The sequence below is a fragment of the Thamnophis sirtalis genome, unplaced genomic scaffold, assembly GCF_051295495.1.
Source record: "Thamnophis sirtalis isolate CommonGarterSnake01/CBP01778 unplaced genomic scaffold, rThaSir2_p1.2 scaffold_14, whole genome shotgun sequence".
In the NCBI taxonomy this organism is placed as follows: Eukaryota; Metazoa; Chordata; class Lepidosauria; order Squamata; family Natricidae; genus Thamnophis; species Thamnophis sirtalis.
Genome location: NW_028261394.1, coordinates 14,380,636 through 14,394,713, shown reverse-complemented (window position 1 = coordinate 14,394,713; position 14,078 = coordinate 14,380,636). Strand labels below are relative to the sequence as shown.

Below are 14,078 nucleotides of genomic sequence, written 5' to 3'. Positions count from 1 at the left end.
TCAGTGTATAAGACGCACTCAGATTTTCACCCTCTTTTTTGGGGAGGAGGGAAAAGGTGCTTCTTATACCCCGAAAAATACAGTAATTAAAGAGAGTTGCAGTTAAAAATGACACAAGAAGATTACAAGAAGTAACCTGGATTGTCCCTGGGACTATGTAGGACAGGCAGGGAGGAAGCTAACCAGGGGTAGGATGCTCTGGGTTCAGCCAGGTTCGGGCGATCCTCTAGTGAAGATTTTGCGCAGTTTGGCAAACACTCAAATCCCACTCCTGACAGGCCCACCTGCCCCGGCCCTCCACGTGGCCCGTTTTGGATTCCAAGTAAGTGCAGGGCCTGTGTAGAGGCTCAGGAAAGGCAAAAAAACAGACCCCCCAGAGGCTCCAAAAGGCAAGAAATGGGCCTGTTTTTGGCCTCCAGGGAGTCTCCGGAGGCTGGGAGAGGTCATTTTCCCCTTCCCGGAAGCTTGGTGGAAACCTCCAGACCCTGGGAAGCGTGAAAAACGGGCCTCCTGGAAGTTCTAGAAGGCCAGAAATGGGCTCGTTTCCAGCCTCCTGAGAGCGTCCGGAGCCCGGGTAGGGCAAACACACACACACCGCCGTGGTGCAGGAGGCTGACTAGGCCATGCCTACCTTGGCCACACCCACCCAGCAACCGGGCAGAGACCTCACTGCTAAAACCTTTGAAGCCCACTCCTGAAGCTAACCACCAGATTACAAGAACACAAGCGAGTGGTCAGAGGAGGAGGCCCGAACACATTGGCAGCCTCGCACTGCAATGAACAAGCACATTCAATTTTGCAGCTACTCAGATTGTTGGACAAGCAGGCTCAAAAACATCCAGGGAAGTGGTTGAAACCTGGGAAACGGGCCCCTCGTCAGTCAACAGAAGTGCTGATTTATCACCAACCTATCAACTACTTAGAAGGCGAGGCTGGGCAGCACACAAACAAATGACTTAAAAGCCAGCCATCAGCCAACCCCAATCTAAAAAGGCACCTACAACAAGCACCATGTAAATACCCCACACAGAACAGCACACACTCTGCTAGAAGTTCCTTGAAGGTGGGCTCCAGATCAGAAAACAAAACTTCTAGTTCAGGTGACAGAATCAGATTGGACCATTAGTAACCTGGGCCCACCTTTCCACCTAAAAAAAAAACCCCAGTGGATACCCTTAAGAAAGGTAGAGATCAAAAGTTCTGCAGAAAGAGAAAGGAGAACGTACCTGAAATTTAGCGTCGGCTTGCATTAAATCCATAAATGTTCATGAAGTAGCCATCTGTGTAATGCACTCCTGGATAAAAGTCTTCGCTCGCTGGTGCTACATTGGTAAATCCGTCTAGGGAAGGGGGGGAAGCAGACAGAACAAGCATTGGCCAACGCTAGAGACAGAATCGAGAGTACAGAAGCTATGTTGGGAATTACATAACATATATTTGAACCTAGAAGGAGAACAGAACAGCTGATGATATGAAGCCCTGCTAGAGAACTTGGAATGTCCAGGAGCTGTGGAAACTTGTGACAGCCCAAGAATGCAAGCACTAAATCCAAGTGAATGTGGTTTCTTCTGCATGATTCAGCCATTTATAAATGTATTTATTGGCAGATTATCAAGGTTTGGGGTCTCTTTGACATGATTCACTGCTGTTAATACATGCAATATTAAATATACACTTTGTTTATCACATTTTTCTGGTACTGTACCTAATAAAAAAATGTTCAGGTTTAAGAGCTGCACATTTTCCGGACATCTTTGCTAGCTACTGGAGGCCCTCATTATCAAGACACCCTTGTCATCTTCTACAGGATTTGGGAGGCCTAAACATTTAATAAATACAAACAAACAATCAATTTGCAAGAATCTTTTAATTTTGGGGGAAGAAATGGAATGCAGTACATATAAACCAGGGGTGGGTGGCTGCCGGCCTTACTACTGGTTCGGTGCATAAAAAAATTTGCACATGCACGCTTCACTCACCTGCCTACGTGCGCATTTGCACCTAAAAAGGTCTGTGCATGTGCACAATATTAGAAAAGTGGGGGGGGGATTACATTTTTGCAATGCGGATTGTTCTGTCCATGTGCAGAACCACAAATGAAGATGGTGGCACTGATGATAGAGCCTGTTTGGGGGCATGGCATGTCGCGTTACTACCTACTTGGCCAAATCAGGCTGAACCGGTGGGACCTCACCTCCGATATAAACCCAGCATTATTTCTCCTGCAGCAGGAAATCTTTTTGAGTTCTTTCAACTTCCGGAAAGTTTGATTCCCCCATCTCTCCTTCCCTTCAGCTTATGACTAAGTCATCCATTAGCTTCATATCTCTGAAAGCAAGCCCATTCTTTCGCCACCCACACTGTACCCTCCCCCCGTCCGCCTTCCCGAGTCCTGCTCCTATGCATTTATGCAAGCTTTTATGATCCTTTCATGCCGGCGATGAATGGATCCATTTAATCGTAGCAGGAAGAGCTTCTGAAGCAGGGTTGGGGCAGCTCCCAGCCTTCTATGTCACCGTGCAAATTGTTTAGCTTTCCCCGACATAATTGATGGCTGACATTGAGGCATCCAGCAGAAGGTTTCTAATCAAAGCGATGCAGGCAAGCGAGTTGCTCTACCTCTTCCAAAGCAATCCAGCTGTTTAGGTTTCCAAAAGCTGCGGGTATCTTTACATTCTCAACCCTTACATAAGTAAGCCTGCTCAAGGCTTCCTCCCTTCCTGCCTTGAAAAAAAAAAAACCTCTGGAGGTTTGCGGTGCAGAGAGAGAAAGGTGCTTCCGGTCGTTGCCAAGAATTATCTTAATCTTCTGGGTCGGTTTGAGAAGCAATAGCAAGGGGAAAAAAACGTTTGGTGCATCCTAAAAAAATAATAATAACCTGTTTATTTTGAGAAGCTGTTTTGGCCCTGAAGTCCACTTGGTCGAATTCCTTTGCTTAGGGGCAGATGGCATCAACACACACGCGTGTGTAAATACTTGTGAAGGTATCAGTCCAGGCCCCAGGGAGAAAACGCTGGTAAACACGAGACCCAAGTGGATGTACTATGCATGAGTAATCTGGAGAATTCTGCATGTCTGCAAGAGTACACAATAGCTGATGTAAAACTGGACCGGATCAGATACCAGTCGAGGCTGCTTTCCCATCAAAAGAATGAAAATTCAACATTTCGTGATCTTGGCAGTTAGAATGTCATGTTCTCTGCAATTAGGAAGCTTCATGCTTCCTGCCATTAGATCGGAAGTACAAACTCAACGTGCACATAGTCAAGGCTATGGTTTTCCCAGTTGCAATTATGGCTGTGAAAGTTGGACCATAAGGAAGGCTGAGCACCAAAGAATGGAGGCCTTTGAACGATGATGCTGGAGAAGACTCCTGCAAGTCCCTTGGACTGCACGGCCATCAAACCAGTCCATCCTAGAGGAGATCAGCCCCAACTGCTCTTTAGAAGGCCAGATCCTGAAGGTTAAACTCAAATATTTTGGCCACCGAAAGAGAAGGAAGAAGGACTCCCTGGAGAAGAGCCTCATGCTGGGAACGATGGAGGGCAAAAGAAGAACGGGATGACAGAGAATGAGGTGGCTGGATGGAGTCACCAAAGCAGTCGGCCTGAGCTTGAATGGACTCTAGAGGATGGTAGAAGACGGGAAGGCCTGGAGGAACGTTGTCTATGGGGTCTCAATGGGTCGGATACAACTTCGCAACTAACAATAATAAAAAAACTCAACATTGTTAACTACACGGCAGAGATTACAGAACTTACTTTCCCATCTGTCTTCAAACACAGGATGTCCTGGGCTTACAACAATTCGCTTAGCGACCATTCAAACTTATGATGTCACTGAAAAAAAGTGACTTATGACCATTTTTCACACTTACAACTGTTTTAGCCTTCCCCGTGGTCATATGATTTGAATGCTTGACAACTGATTAGCATTTATGACCATTGCAGTGACATCCAGGAATCATAGAATCGCCTTTTGCAACCATCTGACGAGCAAAAAGTCAACGAGGAAATCAGATTCACTTAACAAATTTTGTTATGGCTACATAGTATGTAACTCCTTGAAATCCCCCCTCCCATTTTCCCCACAATAGAAAATGGATAGTAGAATAACAGAAAGTGTGGCAGGCTAAATATCCAAAAGAAAAAATGGCTGCAGGCTTGAAACTCAGGCTTACAACCTTGCAGTATTCTTCAAGATCACATGATCAAAATCTGGGTGTTTGGGCAACTGGCATATATTTATGATGGTGGCAGCTGGGGGTCATTGCGATCCCAGCCAGCTTCCAAAAAGCAAAGTCAACGGGACAAAGTCAGATTAGCTGAACAGCTGCGTGATTTCACTAAAAAGGTCAGCAATCTGTTTAACCATCATGGGGGGGGGGGGGGGAACAGATTGTAAAATCAGATGTGACTTACTTAATGGCCATCTTGCTTAGCCATGGAAGCTGCTAAATGTGGTCGCAAATCAAGGACTACCTTGAAAGGTTTGGATGCAAACAATCAGCATTTCTACTTGACTCTGGAGGTTGCTTTATTGAGTTTTCATCTTGCTTCTAGTTAGTATCTCACCTGACTTGGAGGAGTGAAGCCAATTGCCGGAAGGAACTGAATACATTTTATGTTCCCCGCTTCATTATGGAAACATTCAGAGAACAGGTCACTTAATTACTGCTTTCTTAAGCCCCCATCACCCACCAGGCAGGCTCTATATTTTTAATAAAAGATATGCTTTCCCATCTAATATTTATGCACTTGTCTGTCGGGAAAGCGCTATTCATTATTTATGTCATGTGTCTCCCATTCACTCAGTGGCAAAGCTCAAATATTTGCTGGGTAAAGCCATCATTTTCTAATCCAGGTGAGAAAAGACAGACTGGGGGGGGGAGAGGGAGGGGAGTTGTGGAACTGGATGAGGAATCTACACAAGGAATCTCACCTTGAACCAAATCTGAACATCGACAAACAGCTGATACTAAGCCAAGGGCCAAAATGGACAGGCTGAGATGGAACGGATTGTGTGAAGGAACACTAAAGCTTCCATCTTAGAAGTTGCTGCTAAATTAGTTGGATTTATTTGAAGCCTTCCAGAAGATCAAGGCCAGTCCCCGTCCCCCCCCCCCAGGCTGTGTGCTCTCTCCACTTCTCTTCTCTCTACACACCAATGACTGCATCTCAAAAGATCCCTCTGTTAAAATACTGAAGCTTGCAGATGACACAACAGTGATTGGTCTCATTCGACACAACAATGAATCTGCATACAGTCAGGAGTTTGAACAACTAGCCTTGTGGTGAAGTCAGAACAATCTTGAACTAAATACACTCGAAACCGTAAAAATGGAGGTGTCAGGCCTGCAGCCATCTTTTCTTTTGGGTCTTTGGCCTGCCACACTTTCTATTATTCTGCTATGCATTTTCTATTGTGGGAAAATGGGAGGGGGGATTGTAGGGGTGAGACGCTATGTAGCCATAACAACATTCTTTCTAGAAAGCCAAGGCCATCCTTTGTCTCTGCACCTCTGCACCTGACCGGAATTGGATGGATGGAACTACCAGCATGGCAGTGGGAGATTGGACCATGTGATGGACTAGTGGGTGTGGGGGCAAGATCGTGAATGTTCAACTAGGTGGGGAAAACCGGGAAGCTTTCAGATTCAGGTTTTCCCAGATGTGCCAACATGGCTCTCTTAATAAATTGGAACTTTCAGGAATCCTTTGCCTTGGACTCTGATTTACTTTTGAATGCTATTTGGAACCCTGACAGGTGGTGGAAAAAACAACAACTATACTACAACCTGTTACAATACTAGAAAATACAGTATCAACAGTAGAGACCTTCAAATTTCTAGGTTCTATCATATCTCAAGACCTAAAATGGACATCTAACATAAGAAACATCATCAAAAAAGCACAACAAAAAATGTTCTTTCTGCGCCAACTCAGGAAGCTCAAACTGCCCAAGGAGCTGCTGATTCAATTCTACAGAGGAATTATTGAATCTGTCATCTGCACCTCCATAACTGTCTGGTTTGGTTCTGCAACCTAACAAGACAGACACGGACTTCAGAGGATAATCAGAACTGCAGAAAAAACAATGACTACTAATCTTCCTTCTGTTGAGGACCTGTACACTGCATGAGTCAAAAAGGAGGCCGTGAAAATATCTACAGCCCCCCTTGCATCCTGGACATAAATTATTTCAACTTCTGCCCTCAAAACGACGCTATAGGGCACTGCGCACCAGAACAACTAGACACAAGGACAGTTTTTCCTGAATGCCATCACTCTGCTTAACAACTAATGCCCACAACATTGTCAATAATTTATTAAGAGTATTACTATTATTCTTCTCTTCCTTCCTAGCATCTATCTCTCCCCACTTATGACTATAACCACGTTGCTTGTATCTTTCAATTTATATTGTTTTTATTGTTTCCTAATACAATTTGATAGCTTATTAGTAACCTTGACTAAAACTATCCATCACTTGAGACTTTCAAGAAGAGATTGGACTGCCATTTGTCAGAAATGGTGTAGGGTCTCCTGCTTAAGCGGTGGGTTGGACTAAATGACCTATAAGGTCCCTTCCAACTCTGCTTCTCTCCTTGATTAGTCTCCATCCATTGTTTCTTGTCCTGCCCTCTGGTGCTTTGGAAAATAGGATGAGCCCCTCTTCTATGAACAGCTAATATATTATTATATACTATAATATAATAATACAGGGAATAGTTAAACCAAACAGGAACCCATCATCAGTCCTGTTATGCCGATGCTCAAATGCCTAATACCCTGGTCTCCTAGCACAGCTCCCAAACAAGCTTACTTCAAGCCTGATAAACAACAATAATTAACCCGAACTGCTTTGACATAGGTTGCACAAAAGAATATCTTTCTTTTTCTTTACCTTTCCTTGCTTTCTTTTTTGCAAAGAGCCCAGAATTCATTTGCCACCCGCCGACTATCCCAAACTACTTAAATAGCAGCTCTAGCTATTTAAAGCAAGCAGGTTTATGAAAATCTTGAACCTGGATTGAACGTAGCTTTCACTCTCATTGCAAGACTTTTATCGTTTAATTGCAGAGTAATTTTCTGCTTCTACCTACCAATAATGTCAGGCACAAATACATTTTACTTAACTTGTTCCTATGAAGCATACATTTTCTGATTCAAGCAAGAAGACAGTATCTTTGAAACGGCTTTGATTGTACTAAAACAGTGGGGAGGTGGGGTTTGGTCACCAAGGGATGAGAAGATCTTGCAAAGTGGCTACCCATCCATGTACTTTAGAAATACGAAATTTGGTAGAAAGACACTTTGATTCCCATAGTGGATGAATGACTGATGGAGTTAGCAGAGATGGCTAAATTGATTGTTTCAGTTAAAGGGGGAAAAAACCACAATTACTTCTGTTTCTACTTGGAAACCGTTTCTGGACTTTATGCTTGAGGTGGGAAAAAATGAAAATTTGATTTTTGGGGTTTACCAATTAGATAGATTTGTTATTATAGAAATGGTTGGTTTGTATTATTATATAAAAGTAAAAAAATTGAGGTTTGATTATCTTGTTCTACTGCACCACAGGGAGTTGGAAGTCAATACTTTTTTTCTCTTTTTCCCTTTCTCCTTCCTTTTTCATTTCCTTACTTTCCCATTATTTTCTTTTGTAATTTTGTATTTTATAATGTAAACTAATAAAGAAAAAGAAATATAAAACTTGGCTGGATCAATAATAAAATCTCCTTTGAGAGGGTCAACCTGTTTTCCAAAGCACCTGAGGGCCAGATGAGGAATAATGGATGGAAACTGATCAAGGAGAGATTCAACCTGGAAATAAGGAGAATTTTTCTAACAGTGAGAACAATCAACCCATGGAACAGAAATTGTCTTCGGAAGTTGTGGGAGCTTCATCACTGGAGTCTTTCAAAAACAGATTGGACTGCCATCTATCGGAAATGGTGTAGGGCAGGGGTTGGACTCGATGACCTGCAAGGTCCCTTCTGACTCTGTTAATCTGAATCAAGGTTCTTCCTAGGGTTGTGAAAAATCTTGGCTAGTAGACATACATGGTTTATTATCACTTCCTTTCCTTTCACGCTGGTGTTCTGACTTTCCAGACTCGCTCAGAGTTCTGAAATGTTGTCCTGGCCTCTCAACCAAGTTTTAAGCAGATCCAACCTGCTTAGTTTCAAATCATCTTGTTCTGGAGGCCAACTTTTGAAAGAGGGGGTTTGATTTTGGAAGACTGATGCGTAAGTAGCTTGGGGGGGGGATCACAGAATGTTGTTTTTGTTTATGACAACTACAGCATGGCTGACCTCTGTACAAAGGTGAAAAGATTTGACTTTACTCATCAGGCAGGAATGGATGGGGTAGAGGATGGAGCCTCCTGAGATGGCCAAATTGACTGCTTTAATTAGAGACAGGGCATTGTTAAAGTTTAATGATGACTAGAAACCTTTGCCAGACCAATTCTCGAATATAGCTCTCCTGCCTGGAATCCACACTGTATATCAGACATTAATACAATCAAGAGAGTCCTCCACTCCTCTGCTCACAATAGAATCCCTTATGCCACCAGGCTTGAAATTTTAGGCTTAGACAACTTAGACCTACGCCGCCTACAGTCTGACCTAAGCGTAGTACACAAAATTGTCTGCTACAACATCCTACCTGTCAATGACTTCTTCAGCTTCAACTGCAATAATACGCGGGCAAACAATTGATACAAACTCAAGGTAAACCGCTCCAAATTCGATTGCAGCAAGTACGACTTCAGCAACAGAGCAGACAACGCCTGGAATGCTCTACCCGATTCCATTGTTAAATCCTCAACCCCCCACAGCTTCAACCTTAAATTGTCTAGCGTGGACCTCACCCCATTCCTAAGAGGTCCTTAAAGGGGGCATGCATAAGCGCACCAGCGTGCCTACAGTCCCTGTCCTATTTATTTGTATTCATTTCTTTTGTTCATGTCCATGTTTATATTTATACCTACTATCTTGTACATGTTTGACAAACTAATAAATACAAATCGAAACCTCTTCCTGACTTTTTTTTTTGTGGGAAACAGAAAAAAAATGAAGTTAACGATATATGGTTTTGATGGTTCAACTAAAAATAATGGCTTGTAGAAAAAATAAATAATGCTGTAACCATAGAGTAAGAGGTTAATTTATAGACATACTTTTAATTGCTGTAAAAGAAAATAGGAAATCACTTCATATTTTTTCCCTTTCTTTGATATCTGACTTTGTTGTTGCTCTCTTTTCTCTTTCTTTTTCAATTCCAAATATTAGTACTCGTTAGTTTCTATTCTATTTTCCAAATTCTAACATTTAAAAGAGAGAGAGAGGAGAGAAATGGGGGAGGGAGGGAGGATGGGGGAGAGAGGAGACAAGGAGGGAGAGAGAGAGAGAAAAGAGAGGGAGGGAGAAAGAAGAAAGAGAGAGGGAGGAAGAGAGGGAGGAAAAAGAGGGGGACGGTGTGAGAGAGAAAAAACAGAGAGGGTGAAGGAGGGAGGAGGGGAAGAGAGCCAGGAGGAGGGGAAGAGAGAGACAGAGGAAAGATAGGGAGAGGAGGGATGGAGGAAGACGGAGAGGAAAGAAAGAGATGGAAGGAGAGTGAGAAAGAGGAGAGAGAGGGAGGAAGAAAGAGGAAAGAGGAGGACAGAGGAAGTGAGAGAAAAGACAGAGAGGGGGAGGGGAAGAGAGAGACAGAGAAAAGATAGGGAGAGGGAGGGAGAAAGAGGAAAGAGAAGAGAAAATGAGAGAGGGGGAGGGAGGAAGATGGAGAGGAAAGATAGGGAGAGGAGGGAGGGAGGAAGAGGGAGAGAGAGAGGAAAGAGGGAGGAAAGGAGAGGGAGAAAGAGGAGGGGGGAGGAAGAGAGAGGAAAGAGGGGGGACAGGGGGAGGGAGAGAAAAGAGAGAGGGTAAGGGAAGGGGAGAGAGGACAGGGGAGAGGAGGGAGGGAGGGAGAGGTGGAGGGAGGGGAGGAGAGGGAGAGGAGGGAATGGGAGAGAAAGAGAGGGGGAAGGAGAAAAAGGAAGGTGAGAAGGAGAAGGCGAGGGAGAGAGAGAGAGATTGATTGTGTCAGAATCCAGTCAGCTTCATATGGGCTGTTTGAATGTGACTGAAGTGTTACACCTACACCCTGGAAGAGGGTGTTGAGAACATGTGAGAACAAGACAAAGGTGGTGGGTGGGTGAGTGAGAATTCCACCAGCAGCCAGATATCAAAATACGCAGGATGACAGGATCCAGAACACAAATACAGACAAGAAGGAACTCAAGGCACAAATTATACAGTGTTTTGGAGGCTTCCCCCAAGCTTTGCTACAAAACCACAAGGCACTGAATCTCCAAGAACACATACAAAGTGGAGGAGGGGACAGGGGAATGAGCATCAGTAGAATTTAAACCACGGTTTCTGCATTAAGACACAACCCAGCTTCTCACCACATTAAAATCATACAATCTCTACATGTTCCTATGCTACAGAGGCGAATTCATTTCTGTTCCAGCAACCTGATCAGACAGTTTTCCGATGCATTGGATCCCACTTCAACGGAGAGAGGTGGGGGAATACAGATAGAAGACGCTGCAAAAAAAAATTGGCACTCTTTGGGCTTAGAAAAAGGGATTCAACAGCAGTGAGAAGAGGGAAAAAATTCTATTGCCGGAAAGAGGCCCAGGAAAATATACTGTTACATAATTAGCAGCTCTGAGTTAAGGATGGGGCTGAGAGTACGTCTGATACAGAGCCAAATTCATAACCATTTTTAACTTTCAGAAGTGCTTGCTCATCAATCGATCGTACACACCCACATCCGGAGACCACTGGCAAAACACAACTGGATTAGCGTCATCCTGCTGTATTCAGCACAACTGAAAGCACCCATGGAGAAAAGAAACTGAAGACCTCTACCCTGGCCAGAGCTGGACTATTCACAAGTAAACATCGCACAAGTAAACAACATTGCTGCTGGAGAAGAACAAGCTGAGCTGGAAGGTGGGGTTAAACATGCTATCAGTTTGGAGTCGTTGCGTCGCCAACAAAAGACCTAAGCCCAACCCTTGTGAATTCCGTTGACTCTTTTCTAGAACCTGTTTGACTTTGAGAAGCGCTTGGTCATCAATCAATCATGCCCATCTACATCCAGAGCCTTAGCTTTGATTATTGAGAGTGTTGGGAAAAATCAGCGGAGAATTTCTCTCATTAAGGAAGGCAAATATTTGTGTCCCAAGATAATGTTGCAGGATCATTAAAGGCTCCAGCACGAATCCGAAAGCTTGGAAGACAAAACCTTTGGTCCCAATGACCGACCCAGATTGCAATTTTTCTCATTATTCATCAATACCAATAAAGGTCTGAGCACACCTATCCTAATTCTGGAGAATCACATTTTAAGAAGATCCTTAATTGCACCACAGTAATTATGTCAAGAGACAAGCAAACAAAATAAAGAGTATAGAAGAAAGATCTTATGAAGAATACTTGGAGGCATTGGATATATTTAGCCTGAAGAAGAGATGGTTGAGGAGAGAGGTGACAGCTGTCTTCAAGTATCTGAAGGGCTGTCATGTAGAAGATGAGACAAGAGAATGTGGGGTTGTTCTAAAACAGAAGAAATCATGAGTTTAACTTACAAGGAAGGACATTTTGGTTGGGCATCAGGGGGGAAAAATACACCAATGGTATGAATTGTTGCCCCACAATGGAATGTGGAAATGTCTGTGGAATCTCCTTCTCTGAAGGCATCTGAAGAGGGAAGATTCTTTCTTCAGAGAGATTCAAAGAACCTTCAGAGGTATCTGAAGAAAGCATCTGAAGAAAGATGGTGAGACCAACCTTGGAATACCGTGTCCAATTCTGGTCACCACAATGCAGAAACAGATGTTGAGATTCTAGAAAGAGTGTAGAGAAGAGCAACCAAGATAATGAGGGGGCTGGAGGCTAAAACATACCATGAACAGTTAAGGGAACTAGATATGTCTAGTCTAACGAAGAGAAGGGATAATCGTGATCTGATAGCAGTCTTCCAATAATTGAGGGGCTCTCATAGAGAAGAGGGAGTCAACCTATTCGCAAAAGCACCTGAGGGCAGGACCAGGGATAACAGGTGGGTGATCATTAAAGATCCAACCTAGAACTAAAGAAAAATTTCCTGACAAAAATAAAAAAATCAGTGGAATGGCTTGCTTCTGCTGTTGTGTGTGCTCCATCCCTGGAAGTTTTCAAGAAGTGATTGGACAGATATTTTTCTGGGATGGAATAAGGATTCCATCCTTATTATTATAATAATGATGATAATAATAATGATATAATAATGGACATAAATTGTTTCAACTTCTGTCCTCAAAATGATGCTGTAGGAGGGAATGGATTAAGAGAGGGAGTGATAGGGTTAGGGTTAGATAGAGGGGGAGGGGAAGTAGGTGTAGAGGGGTATGTGAGAAGGAAGAATGAAAGTTGGAGGGGGTTGAAAGAGGGTGTATGGTGGGTCAAAGTGGTATATTGGGTTTGTATTTTAGGGGGCATTTTCTATATAAGTGAGGGCTGTGTACTCAATGTTATATGCCCCGGTTATCCACAGTAAACATGTGATTGTATAGAATGAAATGGAAATAAAAAATATTATGTTAAAAAAAATGACGCTGTAGGGCACTGCACACCAGAATAACTAGACACAAGGACAGTTTTTCCCCGAATGCCATCACTCTGCTTAACCACTAATTCCCACAACACTGTCAAATAATTTACTAAGACTGTATTACTATTATTCTTCTCTTCCTTCCTAGTATCTCTTCCCACTTATGACTATTACCATGTTGCCTGTATCTTTACAATTTATATTATTTTATTTGTTTACTAGTACGATTTGATAGCTTATTAGTAACCTTGACTGTCACTAAGTGTATCTGTTTATTCTTGATGAATGTATTCTATTTTATTCTCCTTATGTACACTGAGAGCATATGTACCAAAGACAAATTCCTTGTGTGTCCAACCATGCTTGGCCAATAAACAAGTCTATTCCATTCCATTCCATTCCATTCCATTCTATTTTATTCCATTCTATTCCATTCTATCCCTGATTCTTTATTCTATTCTATTCTGTTCCATTCCATTCTATCCCTGATTCTTTATTCTATTCTATTCTATTCTATTCTATTCTATTCCATTCTATCCCTGATTCTTTATTCTATTCTATTCTATTCTGTTCCATTCCATTCTATCCCTGATTCTTTATTCTATTCTATTCTATTCCATTCCATTCTATCCGATTCTTTATTCTATTCTATTCTATTCTGTTCCATTCCATTCTATCCCTGATTCTTTATTCTATTCTATTCTATTCCATTCCATTCCATTCTATCCCTGATTCTTTATTCTATTCTATTCCATTCCATTCCTGCCTTGATTGGAGTAGACCCCCAAAGTCCCTTCCAGCCCTATGGTTTTATAAGTCACTAACTCTCCCTACATCACCAGCCCTTCCCAAATCAGGCATTTTATGGGCCTCCAGAGATATATTTTGATTCTCCTTAAATGATGACTCCTTCAAAGACAAGGAGAGAAGGGGTGGGGGAGACTTTCTCCACGGTATGCTACTAAGAGATGCATATCCATTTTCTTTTTCCCAAAGTTAGAATCCCATCCCGCTGTTTGTGCAGAAGAACAACAAACCTATTTAACAGAGGAAATAAGGAGGCAACAAACATTTGTACATTTGACCCCTTCAGAGCAAATGTGCAGTAAAAGCAAACACTGTTTTTCCAGGCCTCTGATGTAAAGATGGATTGAAAGGAATATTTTGAGGCTGTCTCTTCTTTTTTGCTACACTTCAGTGTTGATGTACATGGCCAGGTTTGCCAACTAGGCTTCATCTAGTGATGGAATGTCATCCCTGGGCGAGTTTGCATAATGCATCAAATGATCAGTTCAACAAACCAGGGTAGGTGAGTTGTTCTAGAATAAGCAGGTCAGCGAAAAACTAGCCAAGATTAATGCATTCTTTTTGGGAAATTATACCAATGCATCTGTTTGCTGTCACCCCGACCTCCTTCAGCATCTTGTG

The 14,078-nt window shown here is 42.7% G+C and overlaps 1 protein-coding gene across 1 annotated transcript in view; it reads right to left on the bottom strand.

The window, feature by feature from the left end:
* Positions 1-14,078, bottom strand: part of SEC14L5 (SEC14 like lipid binding 5) — a 69,428-nt gene that overhangs the window by 53,464 nt on the left and 1,886 nt on the right. The window contains exon 2 of the mRNA XM_087728757.1: positions 1,227-1,340. The gene's annotated coding sequence lies outside the window, so the exon portion shown is untranslated. The remainder of the gene's footprint in view (positions 1-1,226; positions 1,341-14,078) is intronic.